The sequence below is a fragment of the Schistocerca nitens genome, chromosome 2, assembly GCF_023898315.1.
Source record: "Schistocerca nitens isolate TAMUIC-IGC-003100 chromosome 2, iqSchNite1.1, whole genome shotgun sequence".
Taxonomy (NCBI): Eukaryota; Metazoa; Arthropoda; class Insecta; order Orthoptera; family Acrididae; genus Schistocerca; species Schistocerca nitens.
In genome coordinates, this window is record NC_064615.1 from 682,485,519 (window position 1) to 682,511,359 (window position 25,841).

Consider the following 25,841-nt stretch of genomic DNA (forward strand, 5'->3'; position numbering starts at 1 on the left):
AAAGGCCTATGTTTTAATGATTACCATTCCTACTCGTTTTTTATATCCGTGGCACTCCTCTGCTATTTTGCGATACTGCAAAACAAGTTGTCCTTCTCTAAATTTTTCGATGTCCTCCATCAATCCTATGTGGTAATGATCCAGTACAGCGCAGCAGTACTTTAGCAGAGGACGAACAAGCGTAGTTTAGGCAGTCTCTTTAGTATACCTGTTGCATCTTCTTCTAAGTGTTCTGTCAATGAACATTATCTACGAGATAGTCCTAGTTTAAGTTCTTACTAATTGTAATTCCTAGATATTTACTGAAATTGACAGCCTTTAAATTTATGTGACGTATGGTATAATCGAAATTTAACGGATTTCTTATTGTACACAGATGGATGCCCTCACAATTTTCCTTTTTGAGAGTCGATTTCCACTTTTCGCTCCATTCAGATATCATGTCTAATTTATTTTGCAATTGGGTTTGGTCTTCTGATCACTTTACTAAGGCGGTAAATGACAGAATCATCTGCAAACAATCTAAGAGAGCTACTCATATTGTCTCCTAAATCGCTTATGTAGATTAGGAACAGCAGAGGGCCTGTAACACTCCTTGAGGAACGTCGGAAATCATTTCTGTTTTACTATATGATTTTCCGTCTATTACTACACACTGTGACTTTTCTAAGAGGAAATCACGGATCCAGTCGTACAGCTGACGCGGCAGTCCAAAAGCACGCAGTTTGATTAGATGTCTCTTGTGAGGAACGGTGTCAAAAGCCTTCTGTAATTCTATACATATGGAATCAATCTGAGATTACCTGTAGATAGCACTCATTTCTGGGTGCGAATAAAGAGCTAGTTGTGTTTCAAAAATGGTTCAAATGCCTCTGAGCACTATGGGACTCAACTTCTGAGGTCATCAGTCCCCTAGAACTTGTTGTTGTTGTGGTCTTCAGTCCTGAGACTGGTTTGATGCAGCACTCCATGCTACTCTATCCTGTGCAAGCTTCTTCATCTCCCAGTACCTACTGCAACCTACATCCTTCTGAATCTGCTTAGTGAATTCATCTCTTGGTCTCCCTCTACGATTTTTACCCTCCACGCTGCCCTCCAATACAAGATTGGTGATCCCTTGATGCCTCAGAACATGTCCTATCAACCGATCCCTTCTTCTGGTCAAGTTGTGCCACAAACTTCTCTTCTCCCCAATCCTATTCAATACTTCCTCATTAGTTATGTGATCTACCTATCTAATCTTCAGCATTCTACTGTAGCACCACATTTCGAAAGCTTCTACTCTCTTCTTGTCCAAACTATTTATCGTCCATGTTTCACTTCCATACATGGCTACACTCCATACAAATACTTTCAGAAACGGCTTCCTGACACTTAAATCTATGCTCAATGTTAACAAATTTCTCTTCTTCAGAAACGCTTTCCTTGCCATTGCCAGTCTACATTTTATATCCTCTCTACTTCGACCATCATCAGTTATTTTGCTCCCCAAATAGCAAAACTCCTTTACTACTTTAAGTGTCTCATTTCCTAATCTAATTCCCTTAATTCGACTACATTCCATTATCCTTGTTTTGCTTTAGAACTATCCTTGTTTTGCTTTAGAACTACTTAAACCTAACTAACCTAAGGACAACACACACATCCATGCCCGAGGCAGGATTCGAACCTGCGGCCGTAGCGGTCTCGTGGTTCCAGACTGAAGCGCCTAGAACCGCTCGGCCACTCCGGCCGGCAGTTGTGTTTCACAAAAACGATATTTTCTGAATCTGTGCTCACTGTGTGTGTCGATGGACCATTACCTTCGAAGTAATTCATGTTGTTCGAAAACATTAAACGTTCCAAAATCGTACTGCAGATCGACGTTAGTGACATGGGTTTGTAATTCATCGGATTACTCTTATTTCCTTTCTTGAGTAACGATGTGATCTGTGCAATTTTCCAGTCTTTTGACACGGATTTTTCGTCAAGAGAGCGGTATACGACTGCTAAGTATGAGGCTGTTTTATCATCACACTGTGAAAGGAACCTTATTAGTAGGCCGTCTGGACCGGAGGACTTGCCATTATTAAGTTGTTTAAGCTTCTTCGTTACGTATGTAGTTGTAAGTGATGTGTTGGCAGAAGAGCCAACACCGTGTTGCTAGAGGAGGCCGAAATGCACGCGTTTAAGCTCACGCAGACTGGCGTGAGGCCTGGAACAAGGTAAAGTAGTTGAGTCTAGTAAGAAAAGAACATAGTTCCTGGAATACTTAACTTTAATCCATAATTGGAGAACATCGCTCTTGTTTATACATGAATTACAATCTCAATATAAACTGGTAATGGCGCCTTGCTAGGTCGTAGCAAATGACGTAGCTGAAGGCTATGCTAACTATCGTCTCGGCAAATGAGAGCGTATTTTGTCAGTATATCATCGCTAGCAAGTCGGCTGTACAACTGGGGCGAGTGCTAGGACGTCTCTCTAGACCTGCCGTGTGGCGGCGCTCGGTCTGCAATCACTGACAGTGGCGACACGCGGGTCCGACGTATACTACCGGACCGCGGCCGGTTTAAAGGCTACCACCTAGCAAGTGTGGTGTCTGGCGGTGACACCACATTCCTCCCCCGCAAATCGGCGTACGGTTGTGTTATAAGGCTTCCGCCCGCCGTGGGGAGGACCCCATGTTGACGTATGCGACGAGGTGGGGAGCCTAACAACAAGCGAGGCTGTGCCACCCGCACCCTGCCATTTGGCCCGAGGGGAGCTAGGAAACGCCTGAAAACCTAGTACAGGGTGCACGCCAACATGCGGTGTATGCGCCCGCAGAGAGACAGGAGGGGCCGAAGCGTCGACCTCCATCAGAACGGGGCACCCGACGGGCGAAGACGACAGCTGGTCCGGAGCGGTCAAGAGTTCCATGTCGGAGGACAGCTGGTCACGGCAAGCGATCGGCGGCGCGTGACCCAGGGAGGCGCCCGGCGGTTGCAGCGACGCGTCCTCTGCGGGCGGCGCCGGCGGGAGAACAGGCGCCGGCGGCGGCGGCGCGTCGCCATGGAGCAAAATGGAAGGCAGCGTCGGTAACACCTGGGGATGAGGCGAGCCAGTAGATGGGTCCCCAGGGCGCTGACCGGACGGCACCGTCGCTGAAAGCAGACGGGGAGCGGCAGAACCTGTGCGGCGACAGAGGCGCAGCTGATTGAGATACCGACGCACCTCACCAGAGGCCCCCAAAACCAGATACATAGCGCGTCCGAGGCAGCGAAGAATGCGCCCTGCGAGCCAACGCCGTGAACCTCGATAGTTGCGATAGTATACAACGTCGCCTGGAGCAAAAGCAGGTGGCTGCCGCTGCACAGGAACCTGATGCGGCGGATGTAGCAAAGACATCAAGGTTCGATGAGGACTATCGTGGAGCAACTCAGCCGGCGAGCGACCATCTCGGGGCTGAGAGCGATACGAGGACAAGAAGAGCAATAACGCGTCCTCCCGAGAATGCGACTGTTTGAACTTCAACATCTGTGACTTGAAAGTCCGGACCAATCGTTCAGCGGCACCGTTTGACTGAGGCGAAAACGGCGCGGATGTCAGATGTTGAATACCATTGGCCTTGCAGAATGACTGAAATTCTGCGGACATGAATTGTGGGCCATTGTCGGAAACAATAGTCTGTGGAAGACCTTCAATGCAAAAGATAGCGGATAACGCTTGGATGATGGCAGATGACGTCGTGGAAGACATCCGGACAACAAAAGGAAAATTACTGAAAGAATCGACCACAACCAACCATCGAGCATTCCAGAATGGACCAGCAAAATCGATGTGTAAGCGTCGCCAAGGGGAAGTGGCTTTCGGCCATGCAAAGAATTTCCGCGGTGGGGCGGATTGTTGGTCGGCACACGCCATGCTAGAAGAGCACATATTCGTAATCGCAGCATCGATTCCGAACCAAGTACAGTGCTGACGAGCAAGTTGTTCCGTTCTCACTATACCCCAATGTCCGTGGTGGAGAAGCCGTAAGACAGAGGACTGTAACGAACGTGGGACCACGACCCGGGACTGATCATTATCAGAACGCAACAACAAAACACCACGTCGAACAAAAAGTCTCTCCTTGTGAGCAAAAAATCGGCGAACCAACGGATCCTCGATCCGTGACTTTGACAAGGGCCATTGCGTAGCAACAAAACGCAAAACGGTAGCAAGGACAGGGTCAGCAGTTGTGGCTGTAGCTACACTATGAAAATCAATCGGAAACGATTCGACCACGGCATCGGTTTCCGCATCAATGAACATGCAAGAAAGTTCGGAAGAATTGAACGCTCTGTCCTCAGCAACAGGCAAACGGGACAACGCATCGGCGTTTCCGTGCTTAGCAGTGGACCGATACAAGATATCGTAGCGGTACTGCGAGAGGAAAATAGACCAGCGAATGAATTTCTGCGCTGTACGTGGAGGTACAGGCTTGTTCGGATGAAAAAGCGATGTCAAAGGTTTGTGGTCTGTGATTTTGGTAAAGTGACGACCATACAAGAAATCATGAAACTTAGTAACACCAAATACGAGAGCCAAAGCTTCTTTCTCTATCTGTGAATAATTTCTTTGCGCAGACGAGAGCAATTTGGACGCAAAGGCAATAGGGCGATCATGCGATCCATCTTTGTGCGTAAGCACAGCACCGATCCCGAAATCCGATGCATCTACCATCAACAAAAGGGGTTTCTGGGGATCGAATGGCGTAAGGCAAGTAGTGGAAAGCAACGCCGATTTGAACTGGCGAAAGGCGCGTTCGCATTCCGTCGTCCAGACGAACGGAACACCTTTACGGCGTAAGCGATGAAGCGGAGCTGAAATGGAAGGGGCGTGGCGCACATATCTGTTATAGTAATTTACTTTTCCCAGCACACTCTGTAGCTGCTTCAAATTCTGCGGCGAAGGCAAGTCTTGTATGGCACGGAGGTGTTCGGGACTGGGATGTATGCCTTGGGAATTGATTACATGTCCCAGATAGGGTAAGTCACGAGCAAAAAACATACATTTGTCCTTCCGCAAGCAATGACCATTTTGTCGCAAGACCTGAAATAATGTTCTGAGATTAGCTAAATGTTCTTCTTCCGTCTTTCCGGAGATCACAATATCGTCCAGATAGTTTGCTGCAGTAGGGAACAAGGCACAAACAGTTTGCAGATATTGCTGAAACAATGCAGGGGCGGATGCACACCCGAATAGCAGTCTTTTGAATCGGTACAAACCAAGATGCGTGTTAACCACCAAAACGCGCTGGGAGTCTTCGTCCACCAGTATTTGCAAGGACGCTTCCGCGAGGTCCAACTTCGAAAAATATTTACCAGGGCACAGTTTGTCAAAAAGATCTTCCGGGCGGGGTAAAGGAAAAGTTGCAATCACTAGTTGTGGATTCACTGTGGCCTTGAAGTCCACACAAAGTCTCAATTTTCCGGAAGGTTTTGGCAAAATTACTAAGGGTGATGCCCAGAGAGAAGCCTGCACACGTTCAATCACACCTTGTGATTCCAGATCGTGTAATGTTCTTGCGACCTCATCACGCAATGCGTGGGGAACATTGCGCGCTCTGAAAAATTTCGGTTGCGCAGTTACTTTCAGTGCCAAATGTGCTTTATAGTCCTTAGCGCAACCGAGGCCCGGTGCAAAAATGTCTGCAAATTCTTCACATAGACGAGAAACACTGTCTGAAGGCACAGTCTGGTTCACTGATAGGACCTGATTTACTATAGACAAGTTAAATAACTGAAATAAATCTAAACCAAACAAGTTCACTGCAGAAGAAGAACGAAGTACGTAAAATGACACAAGTTTTGTTTGTCCCTTGTATGTTGCAAGAAGGCTGCACTGTCTTAACACAGCGATAGCTTGTCCGGAATAACTATTTAACTTAACTTTTGCGGCACGCAACGGAGGTGTGCCCAGTTGTTTGTACGTGTCTTTATTGATCAATGAAACTGCATCTCCGGTATCGAGCTGGAATGGGATCACGTTGCCATTAATGTCCAAGTCTACAAAAAGTTTATTGTCCTGCTGACGACAAGAGCGACTGTCTCGTGCAACGTGAACTGACACTGGTACAGAATCACTTGCGACTTGACGGGATTTCCGGCGATGTCGACGCACACTATTTGTGGGACGAACACAGTGACTGTTAGAAAGAGCGGCACTGGGCAGAGTGGAATGAACTACATGAATTTCCATGGGCGAAGGTTCACGAGCCTGAGTATTCTTGGTTCGATTCCGATTCCAGCGCGAAGCAAAGGGCCTGGAATGGTTAGGAGTGTTCGATCGGAGCTTTTTCTGGCAAACACTTTGAACATGTCCTTTTTTATTACAAAAAAAGCAAATAGCTTGGCGTGATGGGCAGTTCTCACGCGAATGTCTAGTTGCACACCGCGGACATGATTTTAGCACTGCATTTGCTTGCTTGCGCAGCACACGTAGCGGAGAGCTTGGCGGCATCTGCGCAGACGGGCGCGAGGGCTGTTTACTGTTCCATGCAGCTCGCCCGGCGGGCCGGTTAACGTGACACACGGCTGGCGAAGTTTCAAATGATTCCTGAGCAAAGTCAAGTGTGTCCTGCCTATCCAATATGTCCATCACTTGTTGAAGGGAGGGATTGACTAGTTTCAAAATCTGTTCTCTTATACTAACATCAGAAACATTCTGTGCAATTGCATCAGGTACCATAGTATCTGAATAAGGGAGGCCACATTCACACTCAAAAGCACAATCCCTAGTAAGGACTTGCAAAGTTGCAACCCACTCCCGATTAGTTTGACCGGATGTACATTTTGTACGAAAGAACGTATACCGTGTTGCAACTACATTGACGGATTCTTTGAAATATGCATCTAATGCAGACAAAATTTCTTCGTAGGACAGAGTTGCTACGTCGCGTCGGGGAAACAAATTCACTATCACATGGTAGGTGGACACTCCTACACAAGAAAGCAAAAAAGGCTGCCGCTCAATACCTTGAATTCTGTAGGCGGCGAGATGGAATCCAAATTGGCGTGACCACTCCGTCCAGCGTTCCAGTGCAGCATCAAAAGGACGAAAAGGTGGTGCAACTGCGTGTTGTGGCTGCGGTAGCGGTGGAGCGGCGGCTGCCGCATCGTTTTGCATTGCACGTTGACCCTGGACGAGCTGTCCAAGGGCATCCAATAAGGCCTGCGTCTGCTGATTCTGCAAGTGATAAAATTCGGACAGCACATCTGGAGAATGTGGCGAAGCCATGACACAAGTAAATTACGGTAATATAGTTAGGAACGCAGAATCCTCGTCGCCATATGATGTGTTGGCAGAAGAGCCAACACCGTGTTGCTAGAGGAGGCCGAAATGCACGCGTTTAAGCTCACGCAGACTGGCGTGAGGCCTGGAACAAGGTAAAGTAGTTGAGTCTAGTAAGAAAAGAACATAGTTGCTGGAATACTTAACTTTAATCCATAATTGGAGAACATCGCTTTTCTTTATACATGAATTACAATCTCAATATAAACTGGTAATGACGTCTTGCTAGGTCGTAGCAAATGACGTAGCTGAAGGCGATGCTAACTATCGTCTCGGCAAATGAGAGCGTATTTTGTCAGTATATCATCGCTAGCAAGTCGGCTGTACAACTGGGGCGAGTGCTAGGACGTCTCTCTAGACCTGCCGTGTGGCGGCGCTCGGTCTGCAATCACTGACAGTGGCGACACGCGGGTCCGACGTATACTACCGGACCGCGGCCGATTTAAAGGCTACCACCTAGCAAGTGTGGTGTCTGGCGGTGACACCACAGTAAGTCACTCATGTTGGCAGTTGTTGTTGATTCGAATTCTGGTACATTCAATCCGTCTTCTTTGGCGCAGGAATTTCGGCAAACTGTGTTTAAAAACTCCGATTTAGTGGCGCTGTTATCGGTAATATTAGCATTGACATCGCGCAGTGAAGGCATTGATTGCGTCTTCGTTAGTGTACGTTACATACGAGCGGAATCTCCTTGAATTTCCTGTCAGATTTCGAGGCAGTGTTTCATTATGAAAGCTATTAAAAGCATCTCGCATTGAAGTTCGCGCTAAGTTTCTAGCTACAGTAAATCATTTTGTGTTATCCTAAGTTTTGCATGCTTTTTCCTTCTACAATAGTGTTCTGGGCTGTTTTTTGTGGCATGGGGGATCACCAACAACTTCTATTAATTTATTTGGTATAAATCTCTCAATTGCCCCAGATACTATTTCTTTGAATTTCAGCCACATCTCGTCTACACTAACATACTCGGGAAGGAGTGGAGGCTGTCTCCTAGGAAGGCGTCAAGCGAATTATTATCTGCTTTTTAAATAGATATAATTAGCCGTTACTACAACGGTCTTGTGCCCACTGGTCCCTGTACCCGTAATTTTCGCGTAACCCTACTACCCTTGAGATATGTTCCACGCGGTGCCGTGGTTTATCGTGCTGAATAACCACCTGATTCTTTCCGTAATGTTTATCCGCTCTAATCTTTCTTTCTTTATTCCTCGAGAAAGTTTTTCTAAAATTTACAAGTAATACTGAGCATCTACAGTTTCACCGCTAGGAGTTCATATTTGGAATATCAGATCACCGTACCCGCCGTCTTGAAGATCGTGGCCAGCGTTCTCGGTTTCTGTTTTCGGTGAGGAGTTGCTGATACACAGTGCTGAAACATATTTTAGGACAGGTGCGTCTATACAGAGTGAAAAGAAACCATCTCTGTTTAGATGGTAATGACTAAACAGCTAAGAGGCAACTTTTGTTTACTATCTCCTATCTTCGGATAATTCGGTGACACAGTTTGCGATGTCGCAACTCGGTGATCATCTCTTGGAAAACTCGCTGATCTACATTAAAGAAAAATGGCCGATTTGCCCGTTACGTTCGACCGAGCGTTTCAGTTTATTGTCCAGGGCAGCGGAGCGAGGGCGGCCTGGGCGAGGTCGATCTTTCCACTCTTCGATGTATTCCATACTTGCTTGTTCCACTTATCATCTGCCTTACTCCACCCGCAGCCATGCATAGCAATAGATCGTATGGAATCGGCGATCAATATCTGCGGCGAAAACACTTGCCTTTAAAAGGGATTCAATTAGTGCCAACTTCGAAGCGATATGAAACTGTCGCCCATAAATTACAATATCAATTTAGCACCTGTTTTCCACCAGACACGCCACTACAAGATCAAACAATCGCCAACAACTGGAATTATGTTCCATATCGCCGAAATGCAACTATGATTTATATGACCTGGAAATAACTTCTCTATTGCGACTCCCGGTATACCGTTTCTGTGGAATAAGAGTGTGAGTCTCGAGCGACGGAGAAAGTGATGGTTACCCCGTAACACGGAGGAGGTGGTTATTAACATACAGCTGTCCTCAACCGCGCCGGCCTGCGTGGCCGTGCGGTTCTAGGTGCTACAGTCTGGAGCCGAGCGACCGCTACAGTCGCAGGTTCGAATCCTGCCTCGGGCATGGATGTGTGTGATGTCCTTAGGTTAGTTAGGTTTAATTAGTTCTAAGTTCTAGGCGACTGATGACCTCAGAAGTTAAGTCGCATAGTGCTCAGAGCCATTTGAACCATTTTTTTCCTCAACCGCAGGCTGGTTTGAAAGCTGCACTGCTTCACTAGGTCTCCTCTTACTAGAGGTGGAACGACGTCGTCTTTTTCTGACCTCTGACCTGACTTATCCCGACAGGGGGACCTACAGTCTAACGTGGAATCAAGCACAGCTTGGCATTTGTCATATATACAAATCACTGCTAGGGGTGAAAGAAGCGATAAGTGCCAGGAATAATCTTATGATCGACTGAGCGCGGAACAAAGAACCTTCGGTATAGTATTCTTGACATTTAACAGCTTAGACACCGAGCCACATGGGTATTATCCGAATGAAAACGGTAATTGTTTCTTGCGTCACTACACTTCGCATTTACAGTTTTCTTCCAAACGGGCTGATTCGTTCCCACGGTATAGTGTTTGACTGTGTGTAACATCCTCGTGGAAGCAGTGTCCTCTTGCCTCTCACCACCTGAGAGGCCATCGATTCAATTGCAAGAGAAGGGAAAAGGGGACCTATTAAATCCGAATCGGGGATTTTGGTTTCTTTAAGGCCATATTCTCATTCAAGTGAGCAAACAATAGGTAAAGTTTGGACTTTTTTTGGGACAATCTGTTCGGGGAATATATTTTGGACGTTATTTTAGAGTTTCAATACAAAAAACCAAAATGGCGCCCATGATTATGGTTTAATAAAGGGCCTGCGAGTTTCAAGTACGCAGACTGCGTGCAATGTAGCCCCTCAGGAGTTATCTGAAATCAAAAATGGATAACGTCAGTCGATATAACATTAAATTTAGGAGACTTTATATCTAACCACAATGAAATAACCTTAAATTGAACGACATGGCGCTAACTCGAACTCTGATTTCGGTTTTTGAGGGTTTGTTTCATTCTTTATGGCCTTACAAATGGTTCAAATGGCTGTGAGCACTATGGGACTTAACATCTGAGGTCATCAGTCCCGTAGACTTAGAACTACTTAAACCTAACTAACCTAAGGACATCGCACATATCCATTCCCGAGGCAGGATTCGAACCTGCGACCGTAGCAGCAGCACGATTCCGCACTGAAGCCCCTAGAACCGCTCGGCCACAGGGGCCGGCTATGTCCTTACAAAAATAGTTAATATTAACGAATTTAATATACTATAGGTATCAGCTCCCAAGAAAAGTCATCACTTTTCGGGGGTCAAAGGTAGAAGTTAATAGGTTGACCCGTTTTTATTTTATGCTGCACGCAGTTTTGAAAAACCGTTTCTCGAGAAAAAAACTGTTTAACGTTTAGGCAAAATATTTATATGTATTATTATTTCAATTTGCGTAAAAGCTACATGTTGTTACACATTTTTGATGTCGCTGAGCACAAATCTGAAATTAGACTTTCAAAACTCCAAAATGGCTAATCCAATGATGTGGCGGACCAAAAATTATATTTTGACTAATTTTGGCCAAAATTTGACCAAAATAAATTTTTGCATTACTTACGTTTAGTCGGTGATTCAAGGACCGTATATTAACACTTCCTCTTTAACTCGAATTGTTTCTGGAGAGCAATTTTCTCTTTCTTCTTGGCGAAAAAAGCCGACCTGGCTGAGCTGGATATGCTGCGGCACGGTGTTCGTTGGCTTTTTCGACAAATATATTTGCAAGCATACTGCAAACAAATCATTTTGTGAACGTGCGTCACGGCACGACAAGTTTTCTACCTGAGTCGGGCGTCTGAGGCTGAGAGCGTCCCCCGGCGTCCGTGACAGTGGTTCGAACAATTGGCTACAGAAACTTTTGTAGCGCACTGATTAAAGAAACCTTTTTTCGTCCCAATATTCTGAGCACAAATGCCCTTCAAAAGATGCAATAAAAATCGAATTTTCCTCCATTTTGAATGAAATCTAGCCTTAAAAATTCAGAAAAATAGAAGACGAAATGCAAATCTAACCACGGACCTTTTTTTTTCAGTCCGACGATTAGCTTCGCAACCACCGAGCCACATTCAGAGCACCGTAAGTAATATACAGGGCTTCGATAGAGCTATACAAAACCAAAAAGCACTACACAGTACCTTGCTTAAAACGGCGTAATGCACCCGATAGGATTTGAAACAGCTTCCAGTCCTCCCAGAGTGGATAAATATAGTTTTTAAGAGAATCTTATGCCATTTTTCCAGCTAAATAGTGGCAGCGTTAACGATGATGGACGCGGGTAACGATAACGCACATCCTCTCCAAAGTAAACCACAAAGGCTCAGTAATACTGAGATCTTGTCACTGTGGCGGCCAGGGGAGATGTGACATTTCATCCCCATGCTCACAAAACCAGACTTGTGCTACGCGAGCTGTGTGAACAGGGGCGCCGCCTTGGAACATAGAATCACCGTTGGGGAATAAACGTTGCAGCAAGGAATGGAACTGATCGGCCAAAATCGTCGCATGAAGACTGGCAGTAATGCGACACTGCGACTATGGGGCCCATGAAATAACATAGTATGGCTGCCCATACAACTACCGAACCCCTGTCATGTTCACTCTTGGGAGGTAAACGCGGACAGAATTTGGAAACAGTGCGAAACAAGACTCATCCGGCCAAATGAGATCCTTCCATTGATCCATAGTCCAGGTTTTATGGTTTGGGCATCATGTTTTCTTGTTATAGGCATTTGCATCACTGATAATTGGTTTTGGAGTTCCAGTCGCCCTTCAGTTCTCAGCTTATGGAGCACCGTTCGTGTTGTGCCTGTTCGTGTTGGCTCAAATGGCTCTGAGCACTATGGGACTTGACTACTGAGGTCATCAGTCCCCTAGACTTAGAACTACTTAAACCTAACTAACCTAAGGACATCACACACATCCATGCCCGAGGCAGGATTCGAACCTGCGACCGTAGCAGCCGCGCGGTTCTAGACTATAGCGCTTAGAACCGCTCTGCCAGGCCGGTCGGCCGTGTTCGTGTTGTTTTGTCACGAGTGCGACATTCAATTCTTCAGTAACTTTTGCAGCTGTCATCCACTTTCGCCACTACCGTCCGTTACCATTACTCAAAGCACACTTTCGTCCGCGTTGTGACTTAGCGGATGATGTCTTTTCCCGCTTTCCTTGTATGCGGTATAAATCTTTGACCCGGTGCCTCTTGAAGCATCAAACACTTCGGCTTCCTTGGTTACAGAAGCACCAAACATACGAGTAACAATAACTTGCCCACGTTCGAATTCATTTAGCTCCGACGTAATACACTCACAGATACACAGAACACGACTGACACACAAGCTATTGAGAACATTGCAAAGATATGGTTAGTGGTCAAAATAGCGCAACCTGTAGGTTTGGCTAGGATGTGCACTTATTTTCCCAGTAATGTTTCTACTGCAGTCGTATACGTCAGTTTTTCCATCTCCACACATCTCTGAAACCTAGAAAAAAGAAGGTATAGGGCCAATCGGGACCGACCCACCGCCGTGTCATCCGCTGCCATTGTCGCTATCGAGTGAGGTATTTAGGAACGTTGAGTCAGCGCACTGCTTTCCCGGTCGTTGTCGGCTTTCTGGACCGTGGAGCCTCTACTCCTCGTTCAAGAACCGGTAGCAACTCAAATGGCGTCACGAGGTCGCGATCACTGCGTTCCCGTCCTAGCACCAAGGAAAAATCCCCGGTCTTACTAGGAATCTAACCCGTGTCCCGTGCGTAGGAGTCAGAGACGCTGCCCTCTACACTACGGGGGTGAAATTATGAACCCTTGGCTAGATCGATATTAGACGTTGAAAATACCGCTTCAGTTGTAAGGTTCTTTTTATCTTTCAGTAGTTAAAACACGACCGGTTTCAGACTCCTACATGCCTATCGTCAAGTGTTATAACTTTGCGCTGTGACCCCGAGCGCCGCGGTGGACGAGCGATAGACAGCGATACACCTCGTCCTGTACTTCCACCGCGGCGCTCGGGTTCACAGCACAAAGTTATAACACTTGACGATAGGCATGTAGGAGTCTGAAACCGGTCTTGTTTGAACTACTGAAAGATAAAAAGAACATTACAAATAAAGCGGTATTTTCAACCTCCATTAGAATGCTCAGTTGCGGACGTTCCTCTGGCAGGATTGTTTGTAGACTGATATTAATTGGATAGGAGATACTGGGATACTTTAATCAGAACGAAATTTCCAAAACGTAAATGCGCCCTGCGTACGTTGTTAAGGAATGAAAAAAGACTACGTCGAATCACTGAAAAACATCACAGCAAACATTTTTGTAGAAAGTGCCTCGCCTCGATCTACAGATGTTACAGTGGTCCAGCCTCATGGAGTTGGTCGCCAGGTTCGCCTTGGCCTTGTTGCGAGGCAGTGTTTCTTTCGCTGCCCCGACTGCTACGAATCCCGGAATCCACTTTTCGCCGCGTCTCGCTGTTCAGCCTTGCCCTGCTTGCGTTCCCTCTTCCTGCCTCGCGCCTACGTGGCTCCCTCTCTTCTCCTCCCAGCGTACGTAACCTGTTCCTGTTCTGGAGCAGATGACCTAACTGATAGCTCACTTATTGTGACGTTGACCGCAATTCACAATCTTCACACGTACACACAGACTTCCAGGTATGAAACTTCCTGGCAGATTAAAACTGTGTGCCGGGCCGAGACTCGAACTCGGGACCTTTGCCTGTCGCGGGCAGGTGCTCTACCATCTGAACTACCCAAGCACAACTCACGACCCGTCTTCAGAGCTTCAATTCTGCCAGTACCTCGTCTCCTACCTTCCGAGCTTCACAGAAGCTCTCCTAAGAACCTTGCAGAACTAGCACTTCTGGAAGAAAGGATATTGCGGAGACATGGCTTAGCCACAGCCTGGGGTATGCTTCCAGAATGAGATTTTCACTCTGCAGCGGAGTGTGCGCTGATATTCCTGGCAGATTAAAACTGTGTGTCCCGAGTTCGAGTCTCGGGCCGGCACACAGTTTTAATCTTCCAGGAAGTTTCATATCAGCGCACACTCCGCTGCAGAGTGAAAATCACATTCTAGACTTCCAGATGATTAAACTGACGTCAGTGCTTAAATTGGACGCAGACACTTGTCAGTTATACGAATTCGCTGTACTACATCTCACCGAAGAAGTATAATCCGTTGAGATGAGCGCAATTGAATCGAAACAATCACTGCACTAGAGTTCAAATCTATACCTTTTTTTTTAAGTCCAAATGATGAATGTAAATTGCGTTCCCTGCAAATGTCAAAGGCTTTCAGGAATCATAAAAGAACTGTAGATGATTTGCAGGTTGACGTGAACATTCAGTACGGTAGTTAAGAATGTGAAAAACGAAGAGTGAAGAGGGCGAAAGTGTAGGATACCAGTAGTTGGTGGAAGGTTTGATCCTCTACGATGAGAGAAAACAGTGGTTCTACGATGATGACATATTTCCTTCCTCGACTACTAGAAAGTTAAAAAAACTATCACCATTTCTTTTTTTCTTCACAGGAGAATAATTTTTGCGATCAGGGAAAGAACAGTACGTACTGAATGCTGAAAGTGTTTTCAGAATTCAGGGGGCTGTGTGGCGCTCCTTTTACTAATTTTAGCAAGTTTAATATTTTAAGCTGTTGTTTACAATTGCTTACGTTAAATAAAAGGCAATAATTATTTGAAGTAACATTGTTATATATCAAAGAAATGTAACCACAATCCAAAGAAACTATTATGTAACATTCACCATCACGCCGAGTTTATTTTTGATGTAATGACTATAAAATGAAGATTAATGATTAATTTATCTCTCTCTCCCTCTCCTTGACGCTTCATGTAATTGTTCTGTAAGCGTGAATTACTTTACTTCAATAACATAACCATAAAAGAATCTCGTTTATCATTCAAGAAATTTGACCACCCCGAGTTACCTTTCAAAACTGAAGCTATTTTTAACGAATAGTTTTGGCCCCAGTAATTTCACTAGGTGACCCTTTGTGTGGAAGTGTGGACGACCGTTCGGTATTCTCGACCGATCGTAATTTCAATACCTGCTTTATGTATTAGTAGCTTTCGAATCTCGTGTAGACGACATTAAATTTTTTCACGTATTTCGACGCGGTATTAACGCAGTCGCTCAGAACAGATGTTGTTCAGTACATTGGCTTAGACCGAGTTCAAACAAATAGCAGAACGTAATGCTTTCAGAAAACCAGTTATCAGGATATCCCCTATAAAGAAAATTTTATTCAGAAGACAGAACTGTATTTTCACTTCAACAACCTAAAGAAGCATAGGTCCTAATAAATAACAATACCACATTTTTATCAATTGAAACAATGCAACTTCCCCTCCCCTAGTACTTCGCGAAGGCAGTTTTAGCTACGTTTGTATTTCACCCATATAAGCTATGTGTTGGGTAGGATTAAGTTATAATATATAACAATATTTGTCTAAAAAAGTTCTGGAAATTACGTAGGACTGCAGTGGGGCATAATGTACTTGAACATCATTAGTAATTATATTTTGTATGTTTCCTACTATGCACAGAAATTTACTTACCAGAAGCGCCCTACAACTATAGTTAACCTGGAGAAGATAGTTAACCTGGAGAAGATAGTTAACCTGGAGAAGATAGTTAACCTGGAGAAGAGGATAGAATAATGTTCTCGCAATCTGCAACAGACACTTAGCCTAACCAGGCAGGCACAGCGATTCCTCGCTGTGCTTATGGACTAGACTCTTATTTTGAAGGTTCTGAGTTCAGATCCCCGTGCGGCCATCCAGATTTTCAGAAGTTTCATCCAGATTTTGGTTTTCACTAAAGAATAATATTTTCATTCTTCTTTTAAATAGATTATGGCCGATTTCCTTTCTCATCCTTGTCAAACAAAACCTAGTGCAGGTCATAAAATGTTTACTACAAGGTCGGATAGAGAGTGACAAGTTCACTGGACAAAATACTAGTTCCTCCGGTCCTTTCACAGCCAATGGCAAGTCGCTAAGCTCATGCACCAATAATACCTAAACACCAACAACACCTTCGCGTCCTAACTAGAAATGAAGCACTTAATTCCAGACGTCATTCAGGTCAAACTAATCGATGATTTCCTCATGCCTCAGGGGCGGCACAACGAGCGTCAAGTCGAGAACTGATTTATTATCCGACATTTCTCTACTAGTTGAAAATTCCAGAGCGACATGGACGCAGCCACAGTCACATCACAACTCTTGCCGAAGGCCTTCGCCACCACCGAGGCCCCCAGTACATCACAAAGGCCTGCAATCGATCCTCCGGATCCTGACGTCACCGCCCCTCTCCGCTTCGCCACTTCCACGCTCTAGCCGTTGTAATGGTAATTACGTAACCATTACGGCACCTCAACTTAACCTCTCGATACCAGCAAAATTCTACTGTGTTTCTGTAAAGTAGTTGACATATTTCTGAGACAACATTCAGATTTGATTTCATTAATGTAGAGGTACTTTGATACATCGATATGTTTATGTTGCAGTGATATTATTCTTATGTGTATTCTTTCTTTTGTCACTATAATCTTCGACGTACTTCTAACTCTGAATTTTGGGCGCGTAAGCGATTATTAGTTAGAGAGTCTGACCTTGAGAAGGTCAAGTCTTGGACGTCAGCTTATAAAATGTGAACTTTAACAGTGAGGAAGATGTTTTCAAGTATGTTTTATATTGTGAAGTGATGTTTTGTGTGTTATGCGATATTGCAGCAAAAACAATAAAAAGGAAGTGTAACTCAAATTCGGAGTGCTGATTATTTTTTACATCACCATTGTCCTGCAAAAGTGTAATCTTCAAGAATGGTTTGTGAAGCGCATCTACAAAACTTTTGAATATCGCATAATAAAACCTAAGCCTCTTTGCATCCGAGCTTCGAATCATCACCACCTAGATTTTCGACGATTGAGCCATGATTTTACAACGAGACCAGCGTGGGAAACACGAAAAGATGAGTGCCTAGTTTATTCATTATTACATGAAATGACTTTATTAACTGTGCTCTAATGACACCTGCCACATAATAACTTTGTTGTTGCCCGAAAATGCAGTATTTAGCAGCGTGAGCAACACCACAATCATTATTAAATTTTGACCTTTGTTGTGGTAGGGATGTTAGACCGTGCACCGTCGACAATTATCGTCTTTCATTCTCGTTACGACCAACCTCGCCGATTTCTGCCTCACCTCAACGAATACGATCTACACTGTCCAGTCACACTAATGTGACCACCTGTCAAAAAGCCTGAATAACCACCATTTGCAGCGAAGACCACTGCAAAACATACAGGAAGAGAGTCACTGAGGTTCTGAATGATGCCGACAGGCATGTGGAGCTATGCCGACTCCAATGCCATGGTCAGCTATGTAGGATTCGATGTTGAGGATCCTTGGAGCGAGCAGTTTGATGGATGCGGTCCCTCAGCTTCTCTATTGCGCTTAAATCTGAGGAGTTTGGTGGCCAGGGAAGTGCGGTAAACTCATCCTGGATCTCTTCGAACCACGTATGTACACTGCGAGCGGTGTGACACTTCACCTCGTCGTGCTGGTAGATGCCATCGTATTGAGGAAAAACAAACCTCATGTAGGACTGGACCTGATCCTCCAGGATAGAGTCCTACTTCTGTTGATCGATTGTGCCTCGCAGAATGACGAGATCGCCCAGAAAATACCACAAAAACATTCCCTATACCATAACGCTCCCTCCTCTAGCCTGGGCCCTTCCAACGATTGTTCCACAGGCCAAGGGCCTTCTGTCTACTGGAGCATAGAACGTGATTCATTTGAGTAGGGCGCCGGTCGCTACCAAGCGGTCGTCCAGCTGCGGTATTCGCGTGCAAATTCCAGCCTTCGACTCCAATGGACGGCAATCAGCGTGAGTGCATGAATCAAGCGCCAGCTGCGGAAGCCCGTACGCAGCAACGTTCGCTGAAGTGTAGTTGAGAAGACACCCTTGGTTCGTATGGGCGATCAGCTGCTCAACAGTTTCACATGTATTCGCCTCTACACATTTCCGCAGCCGTCGTTCACACTGTCATCTAACGACCGTGGTAAACCACGGTTGTCCCAGTGTTCGTTTTGGATAGCGCCATTTTGCCACGCACTGCATAATTTAACAATGACCACACGAGAACTGTATACAAACTTAGTAGCTTCAGAAATGCCGCCACCCTTGGTCCGAAAGCCAATGATGAAGCCCTTTTGGACACCAGATAAATCGCTCAATTTCCGCATTAAGACAACGAGAGCAACATTTTTCCGCGTCCCCCCGACGTGTTTTTTACACCCTCCGCTGTTCAAATGGTTCAAATGGCTCTGAGCACTATGGGACTTAACATCTGAGGTCATCAGTCCCCTAGAACTTAGAACTACTTAAACCTAACTAACCTAAGGACATCACACACATCCATGCCCGAGGCAGGATTCGAACCTGCGACCGTAGCGGTCGCGCGGTTCCAGACTGAAGCGCCTAGAACCGCTCGGCCACACTGGCCGGCACACCCTCCACTGTTAGTGCTGCCATCTGCCATCTTTGAGTGATTACTACACGTTGACGTCGAACATACGCTGTGGTCACATCAAAGTAACTGGACCCTATGCCATTGGGCGGGAGCGTCGTCATTGTGCCCTTCCCCCGTTTTCAGAGAGAAATGGTCATCTACACCATGCTTTGGAGCCGTCTACTGCCAACTTGATGCTGCGCCAGGCGTGAAAATTACCGGGAGAGTTAAAGAAATACGCAGTATCACCTTTACATATGATAGCAAAGTTTGATATAGTGGCTATCTTTTCTTAATCACCGATGTAGCAGCTTATCTGTCCTAATTGGGCATGGAGTACAATGTGGGGGAATGCTACTTCATAAATTGCTCGTGGATAATAACCGGTGAGTTAAATGAGTGCAATGCCGGTATCAAGAATGTGTTCAGGTGGGAAAGCGTGTGGCGATTTGCCCGATACGTGCTTGTGTGTGCGGCTGGCTTAAGTAATGATTCATGGGGATGTCTTTCACAGAGTTTGTTTGCAGCAGTTAGCACAAATACACACGCTACTCACTATCGTTTACGTTTTCGTTGCGTTCGAGAGCACGACTACGCAGAAATGTTTACTACACTACACAGGCATTTCCTGTTACTTTGGTTTTATGAGCCAGCATTAGTACAGATCCCTCTAGCGTAAGAGTGCAACGTAATCGCGATAAAGCGGCGTCGGCAAATACATTCATCCGTGCGTCAGCAATTTTCAACGTCATTAAACCTAGTTTACGCAATTCGGGCTAATTCCTCAACAATGTGGAAGGCACAGAAAGACTGTTTCAGTTGCACTGCGAAACTTGAATAATGGAAATCGAAAATCCTTTAAAGGCTTGAAGAATCTTTGTGTAAATAAAATATATATCACAATAAAATCAAAGTAAAAGAAATTTGCTGGAATTGTGAAGCCACGCAGTAAAAAATAAATAAAAAACTCGCAGATATAGTCAGAAGACTGATTTTCGAATATCTTGTGAACGACCACTGGGGCAATCTTAGCGATCAAATAGTTATGAGTGCGATTGTACTAGAGTTACGTTCCTTGAAAAAAAAAAAAAAAGAAAGAAAGAAAAAAAAAGAAAGAAAAATTCTGGCTGGTTTGATGTGGTCCACCACGAACGAATTCCTCTGCAGTGCCAACCTCTTCATCTTCGAGTATCACTTGCAGCCTACGTGCTCAATTATTTGTTAGTTATATTCCACTCTCTGTCTTCACGTAAGTTTTTACCGTCTGTTTTACCCTCGGTTACCATGGAGATTATTCCGTGATACCTTAACGCATATCGTAGCACACTGTCATTTACTCTAATCAGTGTTTTCCACATGCTCCTCAGAAAACCTCTACATTTCTTACCACATCCGTCCACCTAATTTTTGAAACCTTCTATAGCACAACATCCCAAACGCTACGATTCTTTTTTTTTTCGATTTTCCCACAGCCCACGATTCACTCCCGTACAATGCTATGTTCCAGAAGTAAATTCTCAGAGATTTCATCTTCGCCTGTGTTAATCTGCTTCTTATTGCCTCCTTGCTTCTCCTGTCTCGTGATATTTTGGTCCAAAGACAGCGGAAATCCATCATTTTGATGAGTTTATCACTAATCTCATTTCTGGTACGTCTCGTTACTTCCGTCTTCCTTCTTTTTACTCTCAATCGACAGTGTGTGCTCACTAGACTCTCCATTCCGTTCAACAGGTGCTGCAATTCATTACGGTATGTTGATAACATTTCCTTTTGAAACGTCTAATTACAACTGAATGAAACACAGTTTTCGTGCCACACACGTTTCGCTTTCATTCTTTGCAAGGCACCTTCAGTGGCGTGTAATATGTACATATTTTTGTGTATACTAGTGACAATTCTCGTGAGTGGCGGGGCGTGCAGGCTCCACCTGAGCACCTTGTTCAGCAGGCGTTGCAATGTCCGCATCCTGGTGACACTAATCGTGGCCCATGCAGCAGATCCATACGTGAGGGCAGGCAGGACAACTGTTCGGTAAATGCGGAGCTTGGTATGCAGGTTAAGTTCCCTACTGCGAAAGAGCGGGTACAGAGCCCTGGTTAGCTTTTGCCCCTTGATGGTGACATACTCCGCATGACAGCGGAAGAGCAACTTGTGGTCCATCTGGACCCCGAGATAGGTGGTTGTCGGGGACCAGGGCACCTGCACACCTGCAATCGTGATGGCAGTTTACTTTTATATTATGTAGTAATAATTTAAAGTTCTACTTACTGATTTCGTGGATGTTGCCCTACATGTTGTGTTTTGTTCCATTTTTGGCACTGTTCTTATTCTTATAATTGTCATTTGAAATTTTGCTTTTCAGACTTCACAGCACTAGGAAATGAACACTTGTTTTGGTGTCTTTTTTTGGTTGATGTTGTCAACTGTTGAATGTAATTGCCATAGATCAAATGTATTTGCCAGCTATTGAGTGTATTTTTGTAATGTCTGTGATTTGTGTGTGTGTGTGCAATTGTACTTGTTTTCTTATGATTTTAGCTCACGCAGGCTGGCGCGAGGTCTGGAACAGGACAAGGAAATTAGAATTTAGAAAAACGGACGTAGCTGGTGGAATACTTAACTTTAATCCATTAATGGTGAACGTCGGTCTGACGGTACATGATTCACAAGATCTATAGTAACTGATAATGGCGCCTTGCTAGGTCGTAGCAAATGACGTAGCTGAAGGCTATGTTAAACTATTGTCTCGGCAAATGAGAGCGTAATTTGTCAGTGAACCATCGCTAGCAAAGTCGGTTGTACAACTGGGGCGAGTGCTAGGAAGTCTCTATAGACCTGCCGTGTGGCGGCGCTCGGTCTGCAATCACTGATAGTGGCGACACGCGGGTCCGACTTATACTAACGGACCGCGGCCGATTTAAAGGCCACCACCTAGCAAGTGTGGTGTCTGGCGGTGACACCACAATCAGTCCCCTAGAACTTAGAACTACTTAAACCTAACTAAATGGTTCAAATGGCTCTGAGCACTATGGGACTTAACATCTATGGTCATCAGTCCCCTAGAACTTAGAACTACTTAAACCTAACTAACCTAAGGACAGCACACAACACCCAGCCATCACGAGGCAGAGAAAATCCCTGACCCCGCCGGGAATCGAACCCGGGAACCCGGGCGTGGGAAGCGAGAACGCTACCGCACGACCACGAGATGCGGGCAAACCTAACTAACCTAAGGACATCACACACATCCATGCCCGAGGCAGGATTCGAACCTGCGGCCATAGCGGTCGCGCGGTTCCAGACTGAAGCGTCTAGAACCGCTAGGCCACACCGGCCGGTACCTACTGTTCAATACCATGCATCATTTCACTCTCACGTGACATACTATGGTATAAAATAGAGCCTCTATTGTCTAAATTATTATTTTCATTGTCCGTTTGTAAGTCGTGGAATAAAATCAACGAAGCTATGCAGTATGTTTTTTTCAGTGAAGTCAGAGGATCCAGCAAACACCTATAGCAGGGCGCGGCCCGATATATCACAGGCCTTATTTAAACGAGCAATAAAACTGTTCATGGCGGATCACTGATGCTGCGCACGACACCGTCTGATAAAAGAAAACCGCACTTGGCGCGGAGGACGTAACAGCTTGCAGCGAATGATTTGCTATGGAAGGCACGGCCTTATCCACCCTCGTGGCGCCTCCCCCCCCCCCCCCCACACACACACACACACAACAGTCAGACTGCTGACCAGAGCTTGTATCCTCCGCTCCCCGCAATGCTGTTCTATTATTGATCGATAAAAAATTTTGAAATAGCATATGAGACAGAAGAAGTTGTTTTCATCGCAACGTCATATTCGGGAGAAAAAAATGGTTCAAATGGCTCTGAGCACTATGGGACTTAACTTCTGAGGTCGTCAGTCCTCTAAAACTTAGAACTACTTAAACCTAACTAACCTAAGGACATCACACACATCCATGCCCAAGGCAGGGTTCGAACCTGCGACCGTAGCAGTCGACGGTACCAGACTGAAGGGCCTAGAACCGATCGGCCACCGCGGCCGGCACTTCGCTCCATGAGAGGCACAGTACAACCAAAACTAAGTTTACTCGAAGAAAAAAAAAAAAAAAAGAAGAAATGCAAAAGTGGACGTATTTTACAGTGCATATCCTTTAGGTCAAATAGTTTAATGTTGACAGTTTACTTCTAGAAATATTACTGTTATATGCAGATCAACCAAAGTTCACTTCCATATATGTATACACTTAAAATTGGCATGAATTTTATCAGAACATAAAATTAACAATTAAGCGAATACATCACACGAGGGTTGGAACTTAAATAGTGGCAACTATTTATTCACAACCGATACAAAAGAGTTACATGTTTTCGCCTGTTATTGTCCTTCAAAGTAGTCACCAGCGCTGTGTAGAACCCGTTGCCAGTGATGCGGAAGACATAGTATACCGTTAGCAGAGCCTATTCTGTTGATGGTGCGAATGAAGCGGTCTAAAGTTACGATGATTCTCGTGTACGACTGTGATGGTGTTATCCTAACGCATACGTTCCTACACGGCAGATCGTCAATGCACAGTGTTGTTCTTCGTTTTTGGACCATTACCTGCTTCCAGCTTTGCGAAAGAAGCGGCCACACTTTCTGCGCATCCCACCCATCATTTTGCACGACAATGCGCGGGCGCATACAGTGCAAGCTGTGGCTGTTCTGTTCGGTCGATGGGACAGGGAAGTACTGTACCATCCACCATACTCCCCGGACTTCAGTCCCTGTGACTTTGATTTGATTCCGAAGAAGAAGGAACCACTTCGTGTCATTCGCTTCAGAACTGTTTCAGAGATTCGACAGGCAGTAGACCGCTCCATTCGCACCACCAACAGAATAGGCTCTGCTAACGGTACACTAAACCTTCCACATTGCTGGCAACGGGTTCTACACAACGCTGGTGATTACTTTGAAGGACAATAACAGGCGCAAACATGTAACTCTTTTGTATCGGTTTTGGATAAACAGTTGCCACTGTTTAAGTTCCAAACCTCGTATTTCATCCATTATTCCAAACTATTTCACTTTTAATTAATGTGCTATTTGTTTCGCCTTTCAGAGAACAGCGCGCGCTCCATATCTCAGCCTTAACCACTGGGCCGATTTCAACCAAACTTCGTACACATACAACTTACTGTCAGGCGACAATCGCCGTGGGGATAAGAACCACTTATGTGTCAAAGGGGTGGGTGTGGGGGTGAAATAGAATCCTAGCCCGCGACGCGTGAACTCCCTGACTTTATCCATCCATTATTTGTGAATGAGAGCACTTAGTGACTTGAAACAAGCTTCACATATAATTTCAAACCTTCAAGATATTTTTTTCGCTAACAACCCCTACAAAATGATGAAAGGGAAAATGTTGATCGCTTACTACTTCTCCGCTGTTCGTGCTGTAAAAGTACCGCATCAGGCATGGCGTTATAATTTATTACTTCTTTACCACTATCTGCATTCGCCATACGTTTTACAGACAGTATCCACATATACCACTGAATGTAAGTGCAAAATTATAATATTGTGCGACATATAGTTCAGGAGAACCGACGTCATAAACATTGAGATGCGTGAAAAACTGCCGCATCTTGCATGATGTTTATTACTTCTTTGCTACTAACTTTATTCGCAATAAATTTCGCAGAAAGTATACGCCGCTGAATGTACCTACAAAACTGTATAATTTTGAGATACATAGTTCGGTAGACATGAAGTCACAATCAGTGAGATTCGTAACTAACTGCTACATCGTGCATGAAGTTTACGTTTATTACTTCGTTGCTACCAATTCTATTCGCAACACATTTTGCAGACAGTATCCACATACGCCACAGGATGTGCCTACAGAATTAAATCCTTATACCCCACGTAGTTCAGGACCTATGAGGTCCAAAACTCATTCTTTGTGGAGAGCTCCTTAACTATCCGGAATTAGTCGATCATAAAATAGAGATAACGGAACGAAAACAAGGCACCACATACCTTAGTACCTACGTACACGATGCCCTTGATCTTCCTGTGTGCTCTGCAAGCGTTGACGGCCGTTTCCTGGCAACAGTTCCAGATGACGTCACAGATCTCCGACAGTTTCCGCTGGCAAGCAGCAACGACCGCCACCATGGTACGTGTTCAGTATTCCCATCGATAACATTTTGCTTGCCGAAGTACTATTCACAATATTTGAATGTAACAAACAGTATTACAAACCACCTGTTTTTCAAAGTTCTTTTTCTGGGGCTTCAATATTCTCGTTGTAAATTATAATATAAACACAAACAAATAAGACAATTTAGCTTTAGAGCCGGCCGTGGTGGCCGAGTGGTTCTAAGCGCTTCAGTCCCGGAACCGCGCGACTGCTACGGGCATGGATGTGTGTGATGTCCTTAGGTTAGTTAGGTTTAAGTAGTTCTAAGTTCTAGGGGACTGATGACCTCGTATGTTAAGTCCCATAGTGCTCAGAGCCATTTGAACCATTTTTTAACAATTTAGCTTTAGAAAGAAGGCATCCAAGGCGGCTTCTGCTCGGTCTGTTTGCCATTAGCCAGCAACGACATAGGACACTTGGCGTTATGTTAACGTAACATAGGCATAATGCTGACACAATAACTTTGTTCACACCAATGATTAAATAGCTGCAAGCGGAACGAGCATTACAGTTACAAAATTCCATGTATTCTGAAGTGGTAGTAAGTTAGAGACGCGATAACATGACTATAGATAGTTGAGGGAGATCACACAGAGCAGTTGCCATCTTA